Raw genomic sequence first — 19,540 nt, 5'->3', positions numbered from 1 at the left:
GGGTACTGCATTATACAAACGCGGTGTTATCGTGATCGTAAATACGTGAAAGAAAGGTTATCAACCCTCCGCTTCAGGTACTAGTCCAGGGTAATATGGAATAAATATTAGAGTAAAAAAATCACTCATATTTATTTGAACCCCCCTGGGAATCGAACCTGGGACAATTACACTACGGTGGAGTGGTTGTATATATTATTCAATTTAAAATATCATTCTTATCTTATAGCTGAGATATCAGTAAAATATCAATACAAATAACTCCTAAATGAAGTTAACACAGAATATGCGTTAAAAAATTTAGAAACTCTCAAAACATTGTGTATTATTTTTCAGTCTAATTTAAGTTTCTTATCTCATCAAAGATAAAGAAACATATGGAAGTCTAATTTATTGATAAACCCGGCTACCCATTACCTTAAAGTGGTTAAATGGAATAGAAAGAAAATTGATAGCACATTTCTAACATGTTTAGTATAATAATGCATGTAATAAAAAGTAAGAAATAAAAATCTTCGAAAAAAAATGTTATCGAAAATATTGATTTCACTAACTAAGCATCACGCAGGGGTAGGCAGAGAGAATAGAACGCCACACCACTCTGCCTTTGCAAACATTCTTCGCCTCTTCCACGTTCATGCATCTCCTCATACATACCCGCCGATTGTTACGACTCCTAACCTGACCACTTTCAAATATTTGGCATACCTGATCGTGCTATGTTTTTCAAAAATGTTGTTTTTCAGTAAGGTTTATTTTTAACAGCTAGTATAAAAAATCTCAATTGCACATGTTTCTGAAAAATACACATATATTTTTTGTTGATAATCACAAATTTAACGTAATATTTATGAACATACCATATTTTTTTTCTACATGCTTATTATTTCAAGTTACAAATATATAAAAGTTTGTCTTCATGAATATAACTTTAAAGCATGAATAATGTGTTGATATGTTAAACCGTTTGTGTTGTGCTTTGAGTGCAAAATGATTTTACAAAATAATTAAATACGCCATGAGAAAAGTCATTTCCATTTTGAAGATGAAACAAGGGTGAGCGTTTATGTTTCTAATAAAGCAAAATAGCAAACAGCCCCTATTCAGTCCGAACCTTAAACCACATAGCGATTCCATTGCCCTAAAGTAAATTAGCCACCACATACGGAGTTTATGCGAAGCTTTAAGCACTGGTTGTAAAGCTTAAGGGTGTTAACAACGTTATGATATTTCTTTTGTAGAGTTCTGACTTATCACGCACAGTAAAATGTTAAACGAATTTGACATTTAAAACTTCATAAGAGGCTTTTACAGCAATCCTAAAAGATATGAAAGAATAGCAGTTATAACACTTTCTCTCTTTGTGTAACTTTGTGTGATACAATAGATTATCCCTCCTGTTCCCAACGCAGATTCAAATAAAAACATATTTAATTAGCTGGAAGAAACAAAAATCCACTAGATGATCTATAAACCTTGTACATAATAAGCAAGGTACCTAAACAATAAATGCAATTCCCATCTAAGAAAAAAAAACTTTGTGTAAAACCACATTAAAATTTTAAGTGAAGATTATTGATGAGGAGAGTGTTATACTACCGTACCACAAAGACAATGCTTTTAATAAGTTTACAAAAAATAGTAGTTATCATTAAACTCTCCATAGTTACTATTAGTATTTACATATTTTTAGGTCTTGTTAGTAATTTTTTTTCTGAATTCGCAAATCACATAAAAGATACAAATCACTAATTCGCCTCATATAAACTCAAATTATTACACCCAGTACCACACCAAGGCCAAAAAATGAATAAGATTGAAAAATTAGACATATATATTTTTTTTAAATTTTGATAACAATTAATAAATAATATATTATTTCATAATTCCTACACATTGCTGTCCATTTTTCCTTAATTATCAAACTCACCCCCTGACCAACCCCTCCCCCCTAGCTCCCCCCTCTCCAGACCCGGAGATTGAAAGATCTGTAGCTCCCGAAACAAGTCGTTAAATAAATATAACTCAAGTGGTAAAAAAACAAGTGTTCTTATTTGAAATTTTATAAATTTATACTCATCACAATTGATTTTATTATATTAAATAGTACATAATTACATCGAAACGATGACTATTTCATTAAAAAATGGCATTGAATTCATTGATATTCTGAACCATACTAAGAATAATTTTACGTATGTTAGATTTGCGCTCATCAAGAAATATGTTTGACATTTTAACCAGTTTATTATTCACTTTTGTAAGTAAAAATGATGTTTCTGGACCAATAAGCTTAAATATCACATAAAACTAGTAAACTAACCGTCATGCCACTTCTCTAAGCAGTAGGCAGAGAGAAAAGAACGCCACACTGACATGTCTTGGCAAACAATCCTTGCCTCTTCGACGTTCATACATTTTATACATACCCACTGATTATTCTTACTCTTGACCTGACCACTTTTAAGTATTTAAAACACTTGACCATGCCAAGTTTTACTTAGTCTTCTCTTGTTACTATTTCCAACTACATTCGCCTCATTTTTTTAAATCTTCTTTCTTCACTGATTCACACGCCCAAACCATCTAAACTCACATTTTTTTATATTTTTTTCGAAAATGCTTATCTCTTTGCATTCTTTCCTTATATTACTATTCAAACATCAATCATACATTACTTTACCAAAAAATCATCAGGAAGATCAAGTTTTGACTGCATTTAATATATTTTCATCTTTCTTATGATAAACATACATTTAAAGAATTATCAGAAACATTTTATATTCTAGGATGAGTTCATGTAGTTTTTGTATACATAATTTTCTAGTCCGCCTCCGTAGTGTAATGGTCAGCACGCTCGGCTACCGTTCTGGAGGTCCCGGATTCGATTCCCAAGGGGGGTTAAATAAATATAAGTGATTTTTTCACTGAAATATTTGGACTGGTACCTGAAGCGGAGGGCTGATCACCTTTCCTTCATGTGTAAACGATCAAGATAACACTGCGTTAATATGACACAGTGCCTTATGCACCATAGAGGTGCGGATAAGGGTTTTATTATTTTTATTAATTTTCTAGTATAAATGAATATTGGACAAAAAAAAATACTTTTATGAATTACCAATTTTCAAGTAAAAATATTATTTATTGATTCAGGATTAACTTTGTGGAATGATATGTTGATTATTTAAAAAAAAAGCACTTGTAATAAACCACTTAATGAGTATTATTTTTATTTTACACGACTAGTTTCGAAAGCTTACAGATGTTTTCAGCTACAGGTGAAAATTAAAATTAACAAGTAAAAAATATTTAGGGGTATATATAGAGGTTGACACGGTAATAAAACGTTAATTAATAAAATACCATTTCAAAATACGTCACCATTATTATCTTTGTTTCCTTTTACAAAAAATTCCATTCATTAACCCCCTCTTCCCCCATATTTATTACCCTATCAAGCTCTATATATACCTCTTAATATTTATTGCTCGCTAGTTTTAATTTTCACCTGTAGACGAAAACTAGTCGTATATAAAAAAATAAAACTCATAAAGTAGTTTATTTTTTTAAAAATAATTAAAGTAAACACTTATGATGGATGTATTAAAAAATGCTTAGTATTTTACTTCATACTATTTCCAGAGATCTTTTTTGATAATTCTAATTCAAAATACGTCACCATTATTATCATTGTTTCCTTTTACAAAAAATTCCATTCATTAACCCCCTCTTCTCCCATATTTATTACCCTATCAAGCTCTATATATACCTCTTAATATTAATTGCTCGCTAGTTTTAATTTTCACCTGTAGACGAAAACTAGTCGTATAAAAAAAAATTAAACTGATAAAGTAGTTTATTTTTTTTATGATGGATGTATTAAAAAATGCTTAGTATTTTACTTCATACTATTTCCAGAGATCTTTTTTGATGACAGCATTTGATGTTGTGCCATTTCTTCGCAAGATTTTGAATCGCGGATATTTCAAAATTTAATAAAAGTTTTGCTTCGCGAATATTCCAGGCAGTCTGTGGCAACCGAGATCAAGTAATTACTTCAATTACCGAGAGGATGGAAACGGAACTGGCGTCTTTTCTTGGGAAATGTTTCAGCTTTTGTGCTTTTTTTGTTTGTTTGTTATTTCCGGAGTGGTCATAAGTTGTTTCAATTTATAATGTGACCTACCCCTGGCTTGTTGTTTGTGGTACAGAGTGCTTATAAGGCTGTGCCATTAATAAGCTTACGTAATGTGTTTATTTTTATTTTATTGTACTTAATTTCTTTGGGCAATTACGATTCTTTATTTTATTATTATGCCTTATTTAATTATTTATTAAAATAAATAAAAACATTTTTACTATGAATTGATTCGGCACTTGTGGTAAAATCTTTCCATATTTAATTTAAGTTTTACTTGGTAAATACTAATATTTTTTTAAAATCAAGTATTCGAAAATGATGCAGAATGCTTCGAAACATGTGTCACAAGATATTTAAGAAATAGTGGTTTGTACCAAGTAAAATTAAATTAAGATGAATTGAACTTTTAATTTAATTTAAAAAAAATTGTTTATTTATATAAATAAGGGTTTCCCTACAGTAAATTAAATTTTCTTAATTATTATTTATTTTTTAACATTATTTTACCATTTATTTTTCTCACCCTTTATCGTTGTTCATAACAAAAAATAATTAAATAAAAATAATAATATGTGGGCAGAATGCTCATTTTATTTATTGAAATGAGCCATTTTTTATGCTGACTGTTTCATAAATATTTTACATCATGAATATTCTCAAGCACAAATTTGTATTTTGAACTCGCATTGTCAAATTCTCGTACCTAAGTATTGTATTATATATGTTTTTTCATAAATTTTTAAATAAGGCATTTTTGAGATAGATTTTTATTTTTGCAGAAAAAAGAAAACAATAAATTTCTCCTGAAAAGGAAACATAAAGGTCTCTTAAAATATGTTGGCAGACAGCCATAATGCTCTTGAAATATTTTGGCTCGCTGATTACACTGCATTTGAAAAATTCATAACGAATGGAGCTTCTAGATTAGACACTGAGATATTCTTTTAAATTTTTATTTATTTTTTTATTATTTATTTATTAATCTTCTTATTTAAAATAAATGAAAATTGGTAGGTTTACACCTAAAAAGCAATATCTCCTAATCAACCATAAAATACTAATGAATAATTAATAACTGTTCAGTGTTTGTTCACAAGTTAAAACAATTTTTTTTTAAATTTTGAGTTGTAGTTACAATGAATTGTCTACAACATTTTGAGTGTGTCCAAATACTTGTTCACAAAATCTGGATTATCTCCAATTACAGGAGTTATTTTCATATTATTTTTGACATCTCATCAAAGATGAAGAAGAATATGGAAGTCTGGGCATTTAAGAATTTGAGTAGTGTGGTTGTCAATAATGGATAGAATTGGTGAATGTAACACGTGTGTAAAGTGATCACTTAAACCAGCCTGTGACGGTCTTCAGCCCCGTAAATGCCCAGACTTCCATATTCTTCTTCATCTTTGATGAGATGTTAAAAATAATATGAATTGTATAAATGTGCCAATCTTAAATCGATGACAATAAATGAGTGTAGGAACGTGTAAGGAGTTGATACGAAAGTATGAAGTAAATGAAAAGATGTCAAAAATAAATTTTATCATAGAGAATCGCCTCTGAGGTAATATTTTATGAAAATAGCACTTAATATACTACCCAAATTATCAAATCATGGACATTTATCTCATGTTTAAGTTTTCACAAACCATTAACTCAGTATTATATATTGAAACACCAGTCAATGACAATGTAAATATTGAATAAAAAAATGCAAATTTTGTAATGTTGTATTTATTTGTGATGATCTCCCTCCCTCCCTCTCTTACTGTCTCTCACATTAAACTAACTAACTAACTAACCATCACGCCGCTTCCCCGCAGGGGTAGGCAGAGAGAATAGAGCGCCACACCACTCTGTCCTTGCAAACATTCTTCACCTCTTCCACGTTCATGCATCTCCTCATACATACCCGCTGATTGTTACGCCTCCTAACCTGACCACTTTCAAGTTTTTGGCATACCTGATCGTGCCATGTTTTTATGGGTCTTCCTCTGCTTCTTTTCCCACTAACATTCGCCTCATAAATTTGTTTTACCGTTCTTTCCTCACTCATTCGTTCTACATGTCCAAACCATCTCAACACACCTTTCTTAATTTTATAGATAATGCTTATCTCAGCTATTAATATATATCTATTAAAAAAATGAAATCAAATAGATTAATAATAATTTAATTTAATTAAATTATTATTAAATCTCCATTCATATTTATTTATTTTTTATAAAGACGTTACACTTATATTATTTAAACAATGCTGAATGCGCAATATTTGTTTTAAAAAAAATATATAATTAATTTAATGCCCAACTATAAATAATGTTATTGTGTAAAAACATATTACCCTTAAGATTCTTTGTATTTTTTTGTAACTTTGATTTAAAAAGAAAAAGATTATTCTTGCAATCAGTGTACTAATTAGACAAGATTTATTTTCTAGAAAAAAAAAAAGCTTAAATGAACGGATAAAACAAAAACGGTTGAAGGATCAATCTGTTTTAATCACCGATTTTTTAGTACCTAGTACTTTTTTTATCAGTCAGTTAAAACCAATGGAGAATCTTTATTACTTGTCTTTTTTTTCTAAATAAGCTTGAATTTTTTTGTTTCTGAACCTTTGAAAGGAAAGGATTCTTACATTCTTTGAATAGTAACAATCCTTTTCCTTTTATTAAATAAGTGATTATTCTAATTGATATTCTGAAAAAGCAATACCGATAAAATTACGAAAGATTTGTAGAGATAGTTTGGTCACGTAAAACAAATGAAAATGAAGTATTTTGTAAGCAAGAAACCAAATATTTTTAAAACTAGGAATTAGTTAAATCAGGAGTCGGAATAATTGGTAAAATGAGATGCATGAACTTGGAAGAGGAGAATAATGTTTGCAATGAGAGAATGAAGTTGCGTTCTGTTCTCTTTGCCTACTCCTTTGTGTGTCCGCCTCCGTAGTGTAATGGTCAGCACGCTGGGCTTCCGTTCTGGAGATCCCGGGTTCGATTTCCAGGGGGGATTATATAAATATAAGTGATTTTTGCACTCTAAAATTTATTCTATATTATCATGGACTGGTACCTGAAGCGGAAGGCTGATCACTTTTCGTTTGTGTTGTTATATGATGCAGTACCCTATGCACCATTGAAGTGCGGATTAGGGTTTGGAGAGTTTGTTTATATATATATATATATATATATATATATATATATATATATATATATATAGATATATATATATATATATATATATATATATATATATATAGAGATATATGTATATATATATATATATATATATATATATATATATATATATATATATATATATATATATATATATACAGTGGGTGGCCATATTATTAGGGACACTTCGAATTTCCTGTAATTTTCATTATTAAATGAATTTCATGAGCAAATAATTTGGTTTTTTGAATATTTTTTTATTGATTGGGGTGCTTTATTTAGAATTTAGAAACTTTATTATCATGGATTTAAAAAAACCAATTTATTTTTATCATAAAAAGTGATTATTCAACAATTTCGAAAAAATCTTAATTTTTAGTAATAACACCCTTTGCTGCGATTACAACCTCCAAACGTCAGGGCATACTTTTTAATGCAGATTTTTTCATTGTGCCAGAGATTAGGGTTATTTTGCCATACTCTGATAAGAGTTTCTATCATTTGCCGCTTGGTGGTGATGACTTCTTTAGCAATCTCACGTTTCGTTAGTTCCCAAAGGTTTTCAATGGGGTTCATATCCAGCTAATTCCCCGGGTAAGGCAAAACACAGAGGTTTTTTTCAGCCAGGAATATGATAACACTCCTGGCTTTATGACACAATACCGAGTCATGCATTAACACATACTCTTCATCGCCAGGGAACCATTCTTGAGCCTCGGCTGGAGTCGACTTTTCAGTACTCGCTGGTACTGGTCTTGCCTCATGGTCCCTTCCATGATAAAGAGGCATCCCATACCCTTAAATGAGATTACGGACCACAACATTATGCTAACAGGGTGTTTTTAACTATCTCCACAAGGCAATCTGGGTGGAATTTTTCTCCTGGGCCACGTCGGAAAAATGAAGTTTTTCCCACCAAAATTTTAAATGTTGACTCGTCCAAGAAGCAGACCTGTAATGTATTACCATAATTGCAAAAATACATATATTTTTTATTTTCTTAATTTATTATACGAACACAAGCCATAAATATTCGAATCCAGTCCGAAACAGTTACATTCCGGTGTTCTTTGGCCCATAGGAGTCGTTTTTTCTTCATGCCTCAGTCAGGCGTAGTTTTTTGGTTGGACGTCGACCCATTAGATTTACTTCAACTAACCGTCTCTGAACTGTGCTTTTAGATACGTTGATTCCTTCAAAGTTTATCAACAGAAATGAACAATAATTAGATAATCAACATACTTTTTACGATTTTGGAAATAGATGTCCCTGATTTTATGGGCACTACGCGGAGTTGTGATGCTTTTTCTGCCTTTTTTTCCGACGCGGGCTGATTCTAGACGCAGGTTTTTATCAATTTTTCTTTATATCCGATGGACTCCTGACTTCAAAACATCTGTAAGTGCTGCTATTTCTCTCTGGAAATATGTGGAATGAAGTAGTAAGGTTATAACTTCCCTACATTTTCTCGAAGATATGTTTGAAGACTTGCCCATACTTAAATTGAGAATATTATGGTTCAGTTCAAACTAAATTGAATTTTATTTAAAAATTTATTGAAATTAACGTATTGAATTAGCAAAACTAATATATTACTAAACAACACTTACATTTTTATGGTCTTGAACTCACAAAACTTACACAAAAATGGTTTTAAAAAATATTAACTGGGCTCACACCAATATCATTTTTCACTAATCAACATCCAAATGAAAAAAAACTTACTTTTTTGGTATTTCACAGTATTGATACAACTTGATAATAATAATTATGATACCAGCAACAAAAAAACATAAGAAAAAATAATCATAACTAATTAATTTGACCAAAAAATTCATTTAAACTTGAAAATTACAAAAAAGTACAAGTGTCAAGTATATATACATATATATATATATATAAAAGTACAAGTATATATATATATATATATATATATATATATATATATATATATATATATATATATATATATATATATATATATATATATATATATATATATATATATATATATATATATATATATATATATATATATATATATATATATATATATATATATATATATATATATATATATATATATATATATATATATATATATATATATATATATATATATATATATATATATATATATATATATATATATATATATATATATATATATATATATATATATATATATATATATATATATATATATATATATATATATATATATATATATATATATATATATATATATATATATATATATGTAGTGGATCGATGGAACGTGACGGCACTTTGATTCTCTGGTCTGGACTCCCGGAGTCAGATAGAGCTTGTCGGGGCGTCGCCGCGTTTCTATCACCCAGGATGGTAGAATGTATGAAAGAGTATGTGTTCGTCAACGCAAGACTCATGTTTGTCAGATTCAAAGTCGGGTTAACAAAGCTACTTGTTTTAATAGGATATGCCCCCGTCAACTCCGACAGCGAGTCTGAGAAGGATGAGTTTTGGTTGAATGTAATGAGTGTGATGAATGGAAAAATTAATAATGAAAAGGTAATTCTGGCCGGTGATTTGAATGGCTGGGTTGGTACAAGGAGAGACGGTTTTGAATCAGCGCTCGGTTTGTATGGAGATGCGAGAGTGAACGATAATGGGAAGAGATTGCTAGAGGTATGTCTGGAATGGAATCTCTTTGTGTCAAATACTTTTTTTGCGCACAAGGGAATCCATCAATATACTTGGGAGAGATGTGATGAAAGGTCTATTATCGATTATGTCGTCATTGACTCTAGATTGAGATCCGCCACAGTAGACACAAGAGTGTTCAGGGGGGCCGAAATGGAAACATATCACTTTTTGGTAGTTTCTAGAGTGATTCTGTTCCAAGGGTGGAGGGCCAAAACGAACAAGGTGGCGGCTCCTTCTAGAGTCAAAGTAGAAAAGCTACAGAATGATGACATAAGAGTTAAGTTTGAAACAGACGTATGCAACAGGTTGATTGCGGAAGATGTAAATGAACTTAGTATAAATGAAATGTGGGAACATCTGAAAGGTAGTGTGTGTGAATCCGCAAAGGTAGTGTGTGGTACAGCGGTACAAGGAAGGAAAAAAGGCGATGCGTGGTGGGATGATGATATTAAGGATTTAGTGAAAGAGAAGAAGAATGCGTGGTTAAAGTGTTTGGCAGTGAGGAATAAAAGCTCCGCTGAGTATGAATCGGTTAAAAAAGTATACAAGGATTGTAAAATGAAAGTTAAGCAAGGGGTGAGTGAACGAAAACGTTTGTTGAGGAAGGATGAAGGAGTAAAAATGACAAAAAATTTCCAAGAAAATATAAAAATTTTCTGGAAAGAAGTCAAAAACTCCCGAAGTCTAAGCTTGAATGTGTGTACGAAATCGATTGCAGCGAAAGACGGAAAAATGGTGACGAATGAAAAAGATATAAAAGAGAGATGGAAAGAGTATTTCGAGGAGGTGTATGAAACACATACGATTAATAACGTTAGTGACGTAAGTACATTTCCCCGAATATGTGTGAATGATGTTTCAAGAGAGATAAGTATGGAAGAAATTAAGAATGCCACTAAGTCTTTGAAAAATGGAAAGGCTCTAGGATTCGACAATTTTGCCGCAGAATACGTCAAGAATGGTGGCGAAATAGTTCTCACATGGTTGCATAGGCTCTTTAACCGTTGTCTGGAGGAGAGTTATACTCCGGTGGATTGGAGAAGGGCAGTTATAATGCCTCTCTACAAGGGTAAAGGTTCTAGGGTGGAATGTGGGAACTATAGAGCAATCAGTCTATTGAGTGCTGTTGGCAAGATGTATGGTCGAATCCTTATTGAAAGAGTGAGAACCATAACAAAGGACAAAGTGTGGGATGTCCAGAGTAGATTTATGAATGGGAGAGGATGTACGGATCAAATTTTTGCCTTGCGCAACATTACTGAAAAGTTTTTGGCCAAAAACCAAAAGCTTTTCTGTGCTTTTGTGGATTTGCAGAAAGCGTATGACCGAGTTGATAGAACGAAGCTATGGAAGGTGTTATCTGAGTATGGGGTAAGCAGTAAACTTATCCAAGGCATAGCATCCTTGTACGAGGATAGCACTGCATGCATAAGGGTAAGTGGTTCATTTTCATCCTGGCTTAGCATCTCTAAAGGTGTTAAGCAGGGATGTGTAATGTCACCGTGGCTGTTTAACCTATACATGGATAATTGCATGAAAGAACTGAAAGATTTAAATGTTGGAGCCAGAATGAATAATTTGACTGTCTGTTGCCTTTTGTATGCTGACGATGCTGTTCTTCTTGCCGATAGCAGAGAAGACCTGCAGGCGTTGGTGACAAAAGTGTATAATGTGTGCAAGGAAAGTGACTTATTGATGAATGTTAGCAAATCCAAGATTATGGTTTTTGAAAGAGAAGAATGCAGATCTGAATGTGAAATATTGGTAAACGGAGAGATTCTGGAACAGGTAGATGATTTCGTGTATTTGGGTAGTATGTTTTCTAGGGATGGAAAGATTGATAAAGATATAGAGAAAGGAGAGTGAATGCTGGGAACAAAGTGAACGGTGCACTGAAATCAGTTATAGCAAATAAAAACCTATCAGCGGAAGCTAAACTGGCAGTGCACAACGGAGTCCTGGTTCCAACTCTAATGTATGGAAGTGAAACATGGAGTTGGCAAAAGAAGGATGAAAGTAGACTGAATGCAGTCGAAATGCGATCTCTCAGAAGAATGTGTAACAAAACGATGTATGATAGATGTGCGAATAGTGAAGTAAGGAAAGAATGCAAAGCTGAGATAAGCATTATCGATAAAATTAAGAAAGGTGTGTTGAGATGGTTTGGACATGTAGAACGAATGAGTGAGGAAAGAACGGTAAAACAAATTTATGAGGCGAATGTTAGCGGGAAAAGAAGCAGAGGAAGACCGAGAAAAACATGGCACGATCAGGTATGCCAAATACTTGAAAGTGGTCAGGTTAGGAGTCGTAACAATCGGCGGGTATGTATGAGGAGATGCATGAACGTGGAAGAGGCGAAGAATGTTTGCAAGGACAGAGTGGTGTGGCGCTCTATTCTCTCTGCCTACCCCTGCGGGGAAGCGGCGTGATGGTTAGTTAGTTTTTATATATATATATATATATATAAATATATATATATATATATATATATATATATATATATATATATATATATATATATATATATATATATATATATATATGTATATATATTTATATATATATATATATATATATATATATATATATATATATATATATATATATATATATATATATATATATATATATATATATATATATATATATATATATATATATACAGTATCTACTCAATGAATTAGGGCCACGCAGAATTTCGCGCAATTTCTCAATTCAAACAGGAATAACTCAGAGAAAACCTTGAATAAAACAACATTGAATTTTATTTACACATGAACACTTTATTACGCTTAAATTATGCATATATTTTCATATAAATATAGTTAGTATTTAGTATTTCCACCTTTGGCAGAAATAACTGCCTCAATTCTTTTTGGCATACTTAAAATGCACTGTTTTATCATGTTTTTTGTTTCTTCGTCTTCTGACCAAATTTTTTGAATATTTTTTTTAGACAGTCTACTGTCGGATTTGGAAATGAGTATACCTTATTTTATAACATGCTCCATACGTTTTCTATAGGATTAAGGTCCGGAGAATTTCCAGGCCAGGGGAGCAAAGGCAGATTTTTGTTAGACAAAAATTTTATTATTGATTTAGCCCGGTGGCAAGGTGCCCCATCCTGCATGAAGGTGTATGGACCTTCTGTTGGGTCGAGTGTATGGTAGAAGGGCAATAAAATTCGTTCGAGGACCTGCTTATAGGAATTTTGGTTCATTGTTCCTTCCACGAAAAACAACGGCCCAGGTAAATTGTTAATAATACATGACCATATCATTGTTGCAGGGGGGTGTTTGATAACTTTTACCACACAGGCCTCATTGTAACGTTCCATTGGTGTTCTCCTGACAAATCGACGGCTCTCTGTCACGGCTTCTAACCGGCACTCATCACTAAAGATGACCTGAAAAATAATGAAAATTTAAGTTTAATTCAAATATATAAGTTTATTTACTAAAATGATATGTTGAAAATTCAATTTAAATAAATACCTTTTTCCAATCATCTACCGAGTAATTTCGATGTAGCCTGGACCATTTTAATCGATCCGCTTTCATTCGTGGTGTCAATTTTGGTACTTTTACAGGGCGCCTGCATTTCAGATTTACTTCGTAAAGACGTCGCCTCAGTGTTGATACCGATATATTTATACCCTCTTCTTCCAATTTGATTTTTAATGTTTTTGCTGATGCACTACGGTTTTCTAAGGCACGCACTTTGAACGATTTTTCGATCAGTCCTCGGTGTTGTTTTTCTAATCCTACAACAGTTCTTTCGCCGATTGCTGGTGGCGGGTGACTGATTTTTTATGGATTTTGATATTCTGTCCACTGTTTGACGAGAAACGTTTACTTTTTTTGAAATTTCTCTATTAGATAGTATTTCTAATTTTAGTAGCATTATAACACTAGACTTTTTTTCCTCAGAAATGTCTTTACTTTTTCCCATTTTGTCCTTTTCAAAAAAAACACTTGTGTTTACAAAAAAAAATTATACTTTATGAACTAAAATTAAAAATTAAGTTTTTTTCACAAGACACGATAATTATATAACCTCTCTGAACAAAACAACAACCAGAACTCAAGAAACTTCACTAATAAATGAGATAGGACTATTTTTCGAACATTCAACTATCTGTCTACCTGTGCTAATTAGGGACCTTTCTCAGAAAAAGGGTTTGAAATTTTGTAAAGGCTTAAATAATCCAGGTATATTTTACATATTATTGAAGGTAATATACATGATATTAGATGTCAATAGAAAACTTAAAGTATTTATGTAAAATAAATATAATAATCCAAAAGATTTCAGAGTATTCTAAAAAATAATGGGTGGCCCTAATTCATTGAGTAGATACTGTATATATATATATATATATATATATATATGTATATATAAATATATATATATATATATATATATATATATATATATATATATATATATATATATATATATATATATATATATATATATATATATATATATACATATATATATATATATATATAAATATATATATATATATATATATATATATATATATATATATATATATATATATATATATATATATATATATATATATATACACATTTTTATCGTGTTCCAAATTTCAAACATCTAAAAAGCTTTGTATTATACCCGCTTTCTAACACTTCCCCTAATAGCTTTACATGAAATATAAATAAAGTGGATGGAAAGTTTTCAAGGAAGGTGTAAAGCAAATAAAAATTCCGAATAGCTGTGTCTGAAAAGTTTTCCAATCTCATCCCTTAAATCCAACTTATTTGGCAAAATGGCTCTACGTATTGCAATATTGTACAAACTATCGCATATGTTTTCCAAGTGTGTTTTTATTAAAGGTTTTTGTTTTAAAATCGCCGGAAAGTTTCGTTATTTCCGATTTAGCAAATACGTGCTGGAACAAATAAAAACCTTTTAGGTAATAATGGTAAATGTGTTTTTAGCCTATTACATTGAAATACATATTTGAAAATAATTTTATTTTATTTATTTATATTGCCTAAATGCTTCGTATAAGTATTTACGTAGAGGGTTTTATTTAGAGGTTTGATTATTTAACTAGCATCTTTGTTTCTGCACTGTTTATTTGTTTTGTAGTCAGTACATTTTGCCGTTTTACCATTGATAAACTGAATGACCACTAGGTCGTAGGTTCGGTGAACAGGCCGAAAACAATATTTAGCGTGATTCTCTTTTTCAACGCTAAATTTTGCTCACCGATGAGGCACATTTTAGGTTAAATGTCAATATGCAGAATTGCCAAATTCAGAGTGGAGAAAATCCAGAAGCCTTTGTTGAGACGTTTTTACATCCATTAAAAGTCACTTTTTACTATATTTTGAGTTTGTAGATTTTTTTAACATTTATTTGACATCTCAACATAGATGAAGAACAGTCAAGAAAAGTCTGGGCGTTTACAGGGCTTAAGACCTGGGCTGTTTAAGTGATCATGACAACAACACTATGTTAAAATAATAAAATAAAAATTTTAGTGAAATGTTGTTTAAAAAAAAGGTTTTTATAAAAACAGTGGCATTTTTTTCAGATTTATGTGAAGTATTTTTCAGCTTTATTTTAAACTAACATATTCATGGGTACTTCAAATTACCCACTTAATTTAAGTATGTAAATATAAATTTAATATTATATCGTGTTTTATGCTATCGAAAACACGAATCACGGCAAACCTAAGTAAACTATCCGAAAATAGTTTTAGTATAGTTTCGTATGAAATGAAATTACAAATAATCAAACACAAGTTAGTGTTTCCCAACAATACTTGTCGCAAATTATACCTGCGATGGTCATGTTTAACCCTTAATAAACTTAGGTTGTTTCATATTTCAGAAGAGGAAGCCCAAAAGCTGTAAATTTGGAAAAATATATTTCAAATTCAGACGGTAAACAGTTGAAATGTGGGTGAATACCTTAAATCCATATTATTCCACTCTTGCCTTACTTAATTCTTATTGGTGGTTTTGCGTAATCTAGTGACTTAATTTTGAAAACAATAATTAAAATGCATTATTAAAATAATAGGTTTTTTTTTCATAAAAATGAGTATTTTTATTAATCTCCACAAAACAGACTATCTCTTGTAAACTTCTTTTATAAAAATTAAGAAAAAATCAACAATTACGACAATATCTAACAAACAATGTTGCGAAACATGCGACTCAATAGATTTTGATACACCAAGTGAAATTTAAATAATGTGATTGTCAATCGTGGGTAGAATGGTGATTGTTATACGTATGAAAAGTGATCACTTAAGCCAGCCTATGATAGTTTATAATCCCTGCATATATCCGACTATATTCTTATCCCTGCATATATCCCGACTATATTCTATATTCTTGGTCTTCTTTGTTTAAAGCTAAAATTTAAATTACAAATGAAAATTCGAAATTTTAGTACTCGTAGTGTGGTTATCAATCACGGGTAGAAGGATGTGTTACATGTTTGTAAAATGATCGCTTAAACCAGAATATTACAGGCAATTAGCCCTGTACATACCCAGACTTCAATATTCTTCTTTATTCATTTTGAGATGTCAATAGTTCCAGCATAATGAGAGACTTTTTAAATTTATTTCAAATTTCAAAATTCAAACGTATTTATTCATTTCTTAAATGTTTTTCGCCGATACTTTTTGGCACATTTTATAAACTTTACAAAATAAAACAACTTTGTTTTAACCACTTTTTATTGATGCACTTTATCCAACCGGTTTCGACAAGAACCTTGTCATCATCAGGGTTTATGTACTAAATTCTAAAACATTTAAATACTCATGGTTGATTACCCATACTGTTTTTGGGCAGTTCCATTCGTAACTTACAAGGTGTCATTTGGAGTTGACGTATTCGCTACGCAACGCACAAAAAACAACATTTAGGAGTTTTTTTAAATCATTTTTTAAAAATCGTATTTTTATATAGTGTATGGAGTGCGTGGATGTTTTTGGCAAGGGAAGGGTAATTAACTCTGAGTACTTTAATGTTTTAGAATTAAGTACATAAACCCTGATGATGACAAGGTTCTTGTCGAAACTACTTGGTTAAAGTGTACCAGTAATTAGTAGTTAAAACAATGTTGTTTTATTTTTTCAAGTATATATTCATGTTAATTGGATGATTTTAAACATCGCTCTCTTACCTTGGTATGAAGCTAACGATTTTCGTCCAGGGTCAACTTTCTTTGTACGGATTTTTGTTTGTTTTTTCCCCTGTTCCATACGTGTCATATAATATTTCATTCCCGGTATGGCAGATCTATAAGTAACTGCCCAACTTTTGTTAGCAGTGTGAATTGATTTCCACGCTAGTTCAATTACTACCACATTTATTGTATTTATGGACTTCGTGGGGCTATTTTGGGAAACTTTCGGAATTTACTGTGCAAAAGTATGGTTAAAAGAACATTGAATACAATACGTTTTTGAAAATCTATTAAAATATTTTAACATAATTCATTTCTTCTTTATTTGATTCCACAGTCAATCTGTTGTTATATCTATCCATTTTTAACTTAAGGTTTACTTGGTAAATACCACTATTTCTTAAAGTCTACTATGGCATGCATTTTGATGCATTCCGCATAATTGTAAAATATATCTAAATCATACTTGAAAATTTTAAACACGGTGATTAAAAATTATAAGGATTGCATCGAAATTTTATTTTTATATTTTTTTTTTAGTTGGTTATTTTCAATTGAAAACATTAGTGGCCAATTTTTGCAGTAAATGAAATTTAAAATGCAAAAGGTGTGAGAGAATTAATTATTCAAATATCAGGGTGTGCCTGAGTTTTGGTCGAACGTAGAACCTCTGATTCAGATTTCGCGACACGACTAAAAATCTCGACTTCGAGCTTCCAAGATGAAGACTCTCCGATCCATAACCGGAAACAATTGCGAGACCGAGTAAGAAATACGGACCTCCGGAGCATGTGTAAGACGGAGGATATCGTGAGGTAGGGACAACAACGAAGGCGATACTGGAAGGAACATATAAACAGAATGTCAGAAGACAGATTTCCACGTATCGCCCTCCAAGGCAACCCTGAAGGACGCAGACCCCCAGGCAGACCTACGAAAAGATGGAAAGACAGCTGGTAGTCAACATCCTAAGAGCGACATGCAGAGGCACAAACAGATCTCTAGGATCTACAAAAAGAAGAAGAAAGAGAAGAAGACTAAAAATCCACACCCAGTAAAAACATTTAAATTGTACCCTTAGCTTTGAACCATTGGCCGAAATAATTATAAATATTTTCCATTCCCACCGATAGTTTAGAGAATTGGCATTTTGAACTTGTGAAACGAGTCGGGTTGACATTTTCCTCGGGACAGAGATGAATGGGCCAATATTGCGTTCCGAGAACCGCCTGTACGATTGTTTAATTATTTTACTTGGGATGACTTGACAGTATAATTCGAGGCCGTTTGTCAACTTATTGTCAAAGTGTAAGCGACCCGAGGTTCAGAAAGAATGTTGACGTTTTGAACTATTGAAAATAATCGAGTAATTTCCAATATTGACAAAATAACTGTGAACACCATGGGTTAAATCCCATAAACAATATTCTTGAGTCAATTATATGTACATACAACAGAAAAAAATCTTCGATATTCAACATTTTCAGTGTGTCCAAACACTTGTTCAAAAAATCTGGATTATCTCCAATTACAGGAGATATTTTCATATTATTTTTTGACATCTCTCTATATGATACAGTGCCCTATGCACCATTGGGGTGCGGATAAGGGTTTGAATATGTATGTTATATGTTTATACTAATAATAATAATAATAATAAAATAAACGAATAACGACGAAGAAAATATAAATCCATATTCTTCCATGTTTGATATGCGAACTACCGTTTTGATGGTAGAATTTGATTTCCATTTTTACTCCTTTAGCCTGCGTTGAACAGTGCATGGAATCTCGCAACGAGGCAATTTAGGACATATAAATTGATCTCTTTTAGTATAAGAGGCTTATAACTATAAAAATACATATATTATTCCGCTCAATTGGGGCAGCCGCTTGGTACAGCGGTCAGCGCATTTGGCTAACATGCCGGAGTTCCCAATTTCAATTCGCAGGTTGTGAAAATAAAGTATTTTTTTATGCTTATATTATTCAATATTATCCTAGACTATGTTTTGTTTAACTACTGTTTTGTTCTACTGGTAGCCTCTTGTAAGCCGTGAATATTTATGCAATTAAAATAAAACCATTTATCAATTAACCTATCTAACCAATTTACCGATTGGAGAGATAGCTGGTCTTCCACCTCCCAGGAGCGGACCGGAGAATGACAGGACATAGTCCTAAAAAAAGAAAAAGAAGAAGAAGAAGACCAATTAACCAGTACCCTGACAAGCCCGAGCGTGACTCGGGCAAGTAGTTTGTATTACATTTGATGAGCTAGAGGAGTGCTCGAGTAAATCGTTTAACGACTCATCAGTACTGCTTTGCCCGAGTT

This window comes from Brachycentrus maculatus, unplaced genomic scaffold, assembly GCF_059751285.1.
Source record: "Brachycentrus maculatus isolate JH-2025_06_01 unplaced genomic scaffold, ASM5975128v1 h1tg001005l, whole genome shotgun sequence".
In the NCBI taxonomy this organism is placed as follows: domain Eukaryota; kingdom Metazoa; phylum Arthropoda; class Insecta; order Trichoptera; family Brachycentridae; genus Brachycentrus; species Brachycentrus maculatus.
The sequence above is the reverse complement of the archived record's forward strand: the minus strand, read 5'-3'. Positions refer to the sequence as shown.